The sequence below is a fragment of the Gavialis gangeticus genome, unplaced genomic scaffold (assembly GCF_001723915.1).
Source record: "Gavialis gangeticus isolate Ggan-Ray unplaced genomic scaffold, GavGan_comp1, whole genome shotgun sequence".
Classification (NCBI taxonomy): domain Eukaryota; kingdom Metazoa; phylum Chordata; order Crocodylia; family Gavialidae; genus Gavialis; species Gavialis gangeticus.
Genome location: NW_017729024.1, coordinates 167,970,804 through 167,977,919, shown reverse-complemented (window position 1 = coordinate 167,977,919; position 7,116 = coordinate 167,970,804). Strand labels below are relative to the sequence as shown.

Sequence of the window (7,116 nt, the reverse complement as noted above, 5' to 3'; positions counted from 1 at the left end):
ATATATATATATATGGGAGTCGTGCGTGGGGCGGGAGGGGCCGTCTGGAAAAGAGACGCAGAGAAAGAGAATGGGACCAGCAATTGAGTTTTCATGTTTCCCCAAGTCTCAACTAGAACTAATCAAAATGAATTCAGCTGAATGCCTGTGACGGCCAAAAATGTAGTCACACACAGTCTGGCTGTCCAAATGAATGGTGAGGAAAGGGCTCGCATCAATCAGCTTCATCTAGGAAGATTGGCATGACTTCAATAGGGATTGACGGAGTTCAGTGCCTGCCAGACTGATGATGAGCCAAGCCCCAAGCTGAAAATGTTCTGACTATTCATAATGACATTATAGTCTAGGGCCTTTGATTAATTAATTCAGGAACCACAGCTTCCAGTTACTGTAAGAAGAGCATTTGAGGTAACTGTTTTGCACCCCTCACGGTGTCTGAATCCCACATCCTGCCTCTCCACACTAACTCTTTACCAGCATCGTTACTGAAATCTCTTTAGCATAATCATTATTTCTAGCGTTGCTGCTATATGTGTCTAATGTACAGTGCAGTTGCTTCTCCCCCCTTAAGCGATTTACGTTCTGCAAAAATAAATAAAACAATTGCAAAGGCTCAGCGACTTGCCTTTCAGAAATTCTGCTAAATGAGCCTTCTTCGATGCACAAAAAAGGCATTTGTCTTAATTGTTACAAACAATGTTATCTCTCAGCGCTCTCCAGAAATCTCTGACCAGCGCTGCCACAGAACAGCACGGCTAGAAATGTTGCTAGGTAGCACTGTGCATGCTGACAATTAACAGCTTGAAAAAAACCGAGAGAAAAAAAATTAGAAAGGTTGATCATTTTATTGCATTATTGTTCAGACAGAAGAAAATTCATTTTCATTAAGATAAGACCTTTCCAGTCATTCTCAGACCTAAATCTGGTTAGAGGGAAGGCGAGGTAGTCACGTATTCAGATTAAGAAGTTGGGCAACAGAGAACGAAACTTGCAAAAGCCGCACTGAAGTTAAAGCAGCTAATTTCTTCCTCTACTACAGATGCATTTAACAAAGTTATTCACATCTTTCATTATTAATAGAGTACTCAGGGCATGCAAGACATTATACAGAGACAGAGTAAAACGACCAGAGCCCCAAGGAATACCCATGAACTAGACTAGGTACCAATACGGCTTGCACAATAGAACAACACACCAGCTACAGACACAGTGACGCTACTGCTTCTCTCCCCCAGTTTAGGTAAGCACATGCTGGTTTTCTGTATTACTATGAAGAGGATGCACAAGAAAACCTTTTAAAGAGAAATGAGACAGTCACATTTGGCACAGGGGGTGGAGACACTCCCAGGCTTAGGCAGCAGTGAGGAAGCTGCACAGATGACAGCGGGAGAAGGTTAACAGACTTGATTTGCTTTTCAAATGTCCAACCTGTGCCCAAAGCATTTTTTTTCTGCCCCGATTCCTGCTCGCTCAAAATAAGCTGGTTTGTATGCCTACCCCCACACCAAGGGAACACACAAAGATTGGCCGATGCTTTTTCCCATGCTCAGGAACGGTAAGAAAAAAGGCAAGAGGCAAACATTGTGCCAAAAAAGGAGCATTTTCCACTGTAACAAAGGAGTCAAAGGATATTTCCTCAACTATTCAGTCTCTGATGCTCCACCCCTGCCCTGGAATAAATCCAGCCCTGCACTGTGGGGGCAGACAAGGTCCAAACACGGCGGGACCGCCATGCAGTGGTGCTGGTGAGTCGTGTGTGGGGTGTGCGGCGAGTGCCCTGCAAGAAAGTGAATGGTAGCGGGGAAGACCTGGCATATAGATTGGGGGCGGGGGGGGACAGCACGTTTATGGGATTCACAATGTTACGTGCATCATTTGACCACCGCTTGCTGTAGCGGAGGCCCACAGAAAATTGTGGCAGGTGCTAATCCAGGGAGGGCACAGACTGCTGCCGAAGGAGGAAGGGTTCCCACTGTACCCTCCCCGGGTGATCTTTCATACAGAGCCTATTTTCTCACTCTCCTCCCGCATTTCCCAGCTCATTTCGCTAGCCTGACAAAGTTCTTGTAAGGAACCAAAAAAAGGCAGCTGGGAACCCGAAGTCTCGTGAGCGGCCTTTGAGCAAGTCGTACTCCTCTCTGAACAACTGTTTTCCCATTCTTAAGGAGGGGACAATACCACCACCACATCTCAACAGATGGTTGGGCAAGGCTGAATCCATCATCATTTCTAAAGCATATTAAGATCTGGAGGTAGGAGACCCTCGACCAGTGCAGGCTACTTATTTATTGCCACAGGACAACCCTTGGGTACAATACATTAATCTGAATATAATAAATCCCTTAGTCCTTTTAAATAGTTTTCTTCAACCACAGGCTTATATTGGGTATTTTATCATAATCATCGAACCACAGAAAAGTGGAATCATAGAAAAGTAGGGTTGGAAAGGACCTCTGAAAGTAATCTAGCATACTGGAGCTCAACCTCTGGCCCATGGGGCCCTCCACGGGTCCAGACATTTGGTGGGGGGAGAGTTAAGTGCTGTGGACCATGGGGAGCCCTGCAGGCCAGATGACAACTCCATGGATGGAAGGAGGCTGGTGCACAGGGTCACTGCTGCCGGGTCCAGTGCGTGGAGTTGCACTGGTGCACCGGATAGTATCCACAGCCCAACCCCAACATCCCCCAACACCACAGCAGATCTAGCCTGCAGACCAGCCCTGCACTACTAACTCATCCCACAAGGCCAAAAAGCTCAGCACCACTGATCTAGCCCAAGATGAAAGCATCCCTATCCCAGCCATCCCATACAAATCCTTACCTAACCTATTACTACAACTACACAATCAACCTTACCCCACAGCTCCAAGGAATAGCACCCTAACCTACCACAGGTGAAGCAGGGGGGTAATGATGGCTAAGGTCCTGATGCTGTAAAAGCTGTTAAACTATGTTCAAAAGATCCAAGGAAGAGAGCTATGCCCCCTGCGGTCCCACACCACCACCACAAAGGAAAGCAAAACAAAAAACCCCCCAAAAAACCAAGCCCATAGCAATCCGGCCATGGGGTAAAATGCCTCCCTGACCCCAAATGTGGTAATCAATCCGACCCTAAACAGAGGGCAAGATCTCCAGATTTTAGAGACAATAAGAGCATTGTACACACCAGCCAACACTGCACACCCCAGCCTTGACCGCAGCCAATACCCAATGCTTCTGAGAAAGGCAGAAACCTTGACATATGTAGCAACAGCAGAGGGAAAATAGGGAAATAATTCCTTCTTGGTCCCATGTGAAAACCAGCAAAGCTGAGAAGCCTGGGAAATACCCACAGCAGAGTATAGGCCTAGCTACTCAAAGTCCCACTAACCAACGCTTATCCAACCTCTTCCTGAGCAACTCCAATGATGAAGGTTCCCCAACTTTCCCAGGCAGCCAATTCCATTGCATCACTGTTCAAACAGTAAAGAAGTTTCATCACAGGCACAGACACATTTTCTATTACTTTGTGCCATTCAAATTACTTCCCCTTGATTTTATCCCTTTGAGCAAGTGGGCTTCAAGACATTCCCACTATCAAAAACTCTATTTAAATATTTGCGATTTCAATAGGTTTTATTGCCAACTGAAGAAAAAAAAATCAAAAATCAAAAATCAAAAAACAGGACATTTCTTCCTCCATAAAAGTAGCCATTCTCAGGGCATAAAATGAACAAAAGGATGGAATTGATTCAGATCTTGATGTTTTGGTGCAAGTTTGCGCATAGACCAGCCCTTACATGATTAAGCTACACCAAACTATACCACTGGAACAGAAGTAAGAGTGTCTACGTACAAAACTGCTGCTACCTTGGTTTAAAAGCACACCTCCAGCTACAATGCCACAAGCACACATGCAGATGAAAGCGCAGCTCTCCTTTGCCACACTGCTATCAACACGGCGCACTCAGCTTCCCCACTTCTTGGCACGGTCACCTCTATGAAAGCTATATAAGTATTGCAAATTGACTAACAAGATTTGCTCAATAAGGTATTGATGCATGCATATGCATTTGCCTAGAGAACTTGATCTAAGAGACTTCAAATCTCACTGGAACCTCTTCTATTTTCAGTTCTTAATCCCTAAACCTTTATAACCTGTATAGAATAATAATAAAAAAAAAATGAAAGGGGGAAAGAGATAATGATACAAAATGTGAAGACAGCCAATAAGCTGCTAACTCCCCCCCATACTCTGCACACACAATCAGCACCAGCTGTAGGCCAATTAAACTCAACAGTTCACAGGTGTTCACAGAAATGACTAACACAAAAGAAATTCTTACTTTAGAAATGTAATATTTAAAAGCTTTGAGGTGGAACCAAGAAAGATAAAACCTAGAATTAAGTTTATTGCCACCTTGTGCTTCACTCTAATGCAGGTTTTGAACAGGGCCTCCCATTGGTATTAAAAGTTGGATGAACATCTGCATTTAAAATACAGGAAGTCAAGCACATGAAGAGCTTTGAAAATGCCAGTTGTGATAGTGGATGGGGGGGGTTCTGTATATGTTCATTTATTATTATACTTGTACGGCAATATGCTAAAATATACTTGCCAAGTGGGCAATACCAACTCGATTCTAAGTCAACATTATATGCTAGATTTCTTGGATTTTCGTAAATATTTTTGGTGCTTATTTTCCCTAAACATAACTCTCATTTCCCAAAATAACAATTTTGTTAAATTTTAATGAGAACAAAACCATGGTAAGATCACACTGTGTTCTCTCACGTTCAGATTAAAAAAAAAGCAAGATAGGAGAAAAGGCAGAAGGAAGCCAGCCCCCGATAACTCCGGGTTCTCTTGAGCGCTGGGATGATAGAAACTGTTCAGCGAGTGAATTCTTTAACTCCCTCGACAGAGTAGCAAACAAAAGTATCTATAAAATGAATTTCTCTTTATGGTCCTATACCAGAATATGTATACAAATTAACATCCAAATGTCTTTAATTCCCATGATATGTCTATTAAAGAACAATTCTCTATAAGGCTATTTAGCTATCCAAACAGCAGCCTAAAATTATTATCTCTATAAGCTTTCTATAACTTATCACTCAGTTCCTATGAAAAGCCATTAATTTTGGCCTCTCTCTATCTTGGTCTCATAGGAAATATTCTGCAAAGGGATGCAATAAAAATGTGATTTCTGCCATCATTTCATTAAAATTCCCTGTTAAATTTCGATCTGAACAGTGTACATAATATAAAAAACTCAGGGCTCTTATTAATGGTGCTGTTCCTTATGATATGGACTTTAAAAAATAATGAAGACCATTTCTTACTTGTAAGAATATTGTTCATTTTTCATTCCTATTAAAATTTAATCTGGGAGTTGTTTAAAAATGTTTAAGTTTCATTACATTTCAACATTTTAAGAAAGGGAAGAAGCTACTGAGTTCGTGTGCAGCAATGTTGTCTCTCTCATCCATCTTTCCCATTGAGATATCAGTGCTAAGCCACCCAACCCATCACTTAGGATACCTTTTCTAACCGTTAGCTACTCGCCTCTCTCGTGGAAGTGCTGTGAGGCTAAATGTTTGAGAAGGATTTTGGTTCCTTGGGTGAAAGAGATTGAAAGAACAAGATTTTTCTTCTACTCAGCTCTACTGCAAAGTGCAAGATGCAAAACAATAAGAGCCTAAAATTAGATGTTCGCACATTGACCAAGGACACGAACGACTAGATTTTAACAGCTCATTCCCTATAATGGAAGCTCTTGGCTGCTGAGCACTTCAGAAATTTTGGCTACTGTATTTTGGTGCCAATGGGAGGCAGGTTCCTTTGAAAGCTTAGTCACAATCTTGGGTGCTTAGCACTTTTGAAGATCGCTCTGTAATGAAATAGCTCAGTTTGGCAAATGCACCAAATAACCAGCACCTGATTCTGCCTTCCACAGGATCTTCTGGGTATTCAGCACTTTTGATAATCAACCACTCAGACAAGGCATTAGGGGCCTGACTAACAACCCACTCTAGAAAACCCATCTACTGGTCGATTTTTCAAGCTACAGAAATTCAAGAGGTTAAATACACGAAGCCACGATGTACTTATCTGGGTTCTAAATACCTGAGCTAATCTATTGCTGGGGCACACAACTGCGACCACTGATCTCTGGAGAACTCAATCCACTCTAGTCAACAGCGTTAGAGATTTTAAGACAGCAGAGTTGGACCACCCGATAATGACTGACCAAGGGCAGTGAAACCAAAAGTCTCAACCCTGGATGCCCACATCATTGAGAGCAGTGCAATTTCGGCATCTTTTACAATCAGTCACCCAGGTTCCAATATTAGGTATGCACATGTGAACATTTTGACTTGTATTCTCAATATCAGCACAATACTGTGGACTTCCTAAAAGGGACAGTCAGAGCAAGAAGGTCGAATCTCATTTTCATTTGGCCATGCCTGCTTGTTGGCATTTTCTCCATGACTCTTGCAGCCTGGATGAACGGGGCATAAATTCCTCTATTTCACTTTAACCACCTGAATACAAGGTGCAAGACACCAAAATATAAGGGTGCAATCCTGGCCTTATTGGAGTAAAGGCATCCTTTCACAAACTTCAGTGAGACCACTGTTCAATTGACCGCTGTTCAATTTCTTCATCAGCGATCTAGATGATGGGGTGGAAAGTAACCTGTTTAAATTCACTGATGACACCAAAATTTTGGGGGAGGTGAGCACGCTAGCAGGGAGGGAGAGATTGCAGAAGGATCTGGATAGGTTACAGGGGTGGGCTAACAGGAACAGGATGCGTTTCAATACGGACAAGTGCAGGGTGCTGCACTTGAGCAGTAGGAACCAGCAGCACACTTACACAATGGGGAACTCCCTACTCGAGAGCATGGAGGCAGAAAGAGATCTTGGAGTCATTATTGACTCCAAGATGAACATGGGCCGACAATGCGAGGTCATGGTTGGCAGGGCTAACCGGACCTTGTCGTGCATCCACAGGTGCATCTCGAGTAGAGCCAAGGAGGTGATCCTCCCCCTCTACGCGACGCTGGTCAGGCCACAGCTGGAGTATTGTGTCCAGTTCTGTGCGCCCCATTTCAAGAGGGATGTGGACAA

General features: G+C 43.3%; 1 protein-coding gene across 2 annotated transcripts in view; it reads right to left on the bottom strand.

The window, feature by feature from the left end:
* Nucleotides 1–7,116, bottom strand: part of KIAA1328 (KIAA1328 ortholog) — a 238,998-nt gene that overhangs the window by 108,308 nt on the left and 123,574 nt on the right. The gene's annotated exons all lie outside the window — the stretch shown is intronic.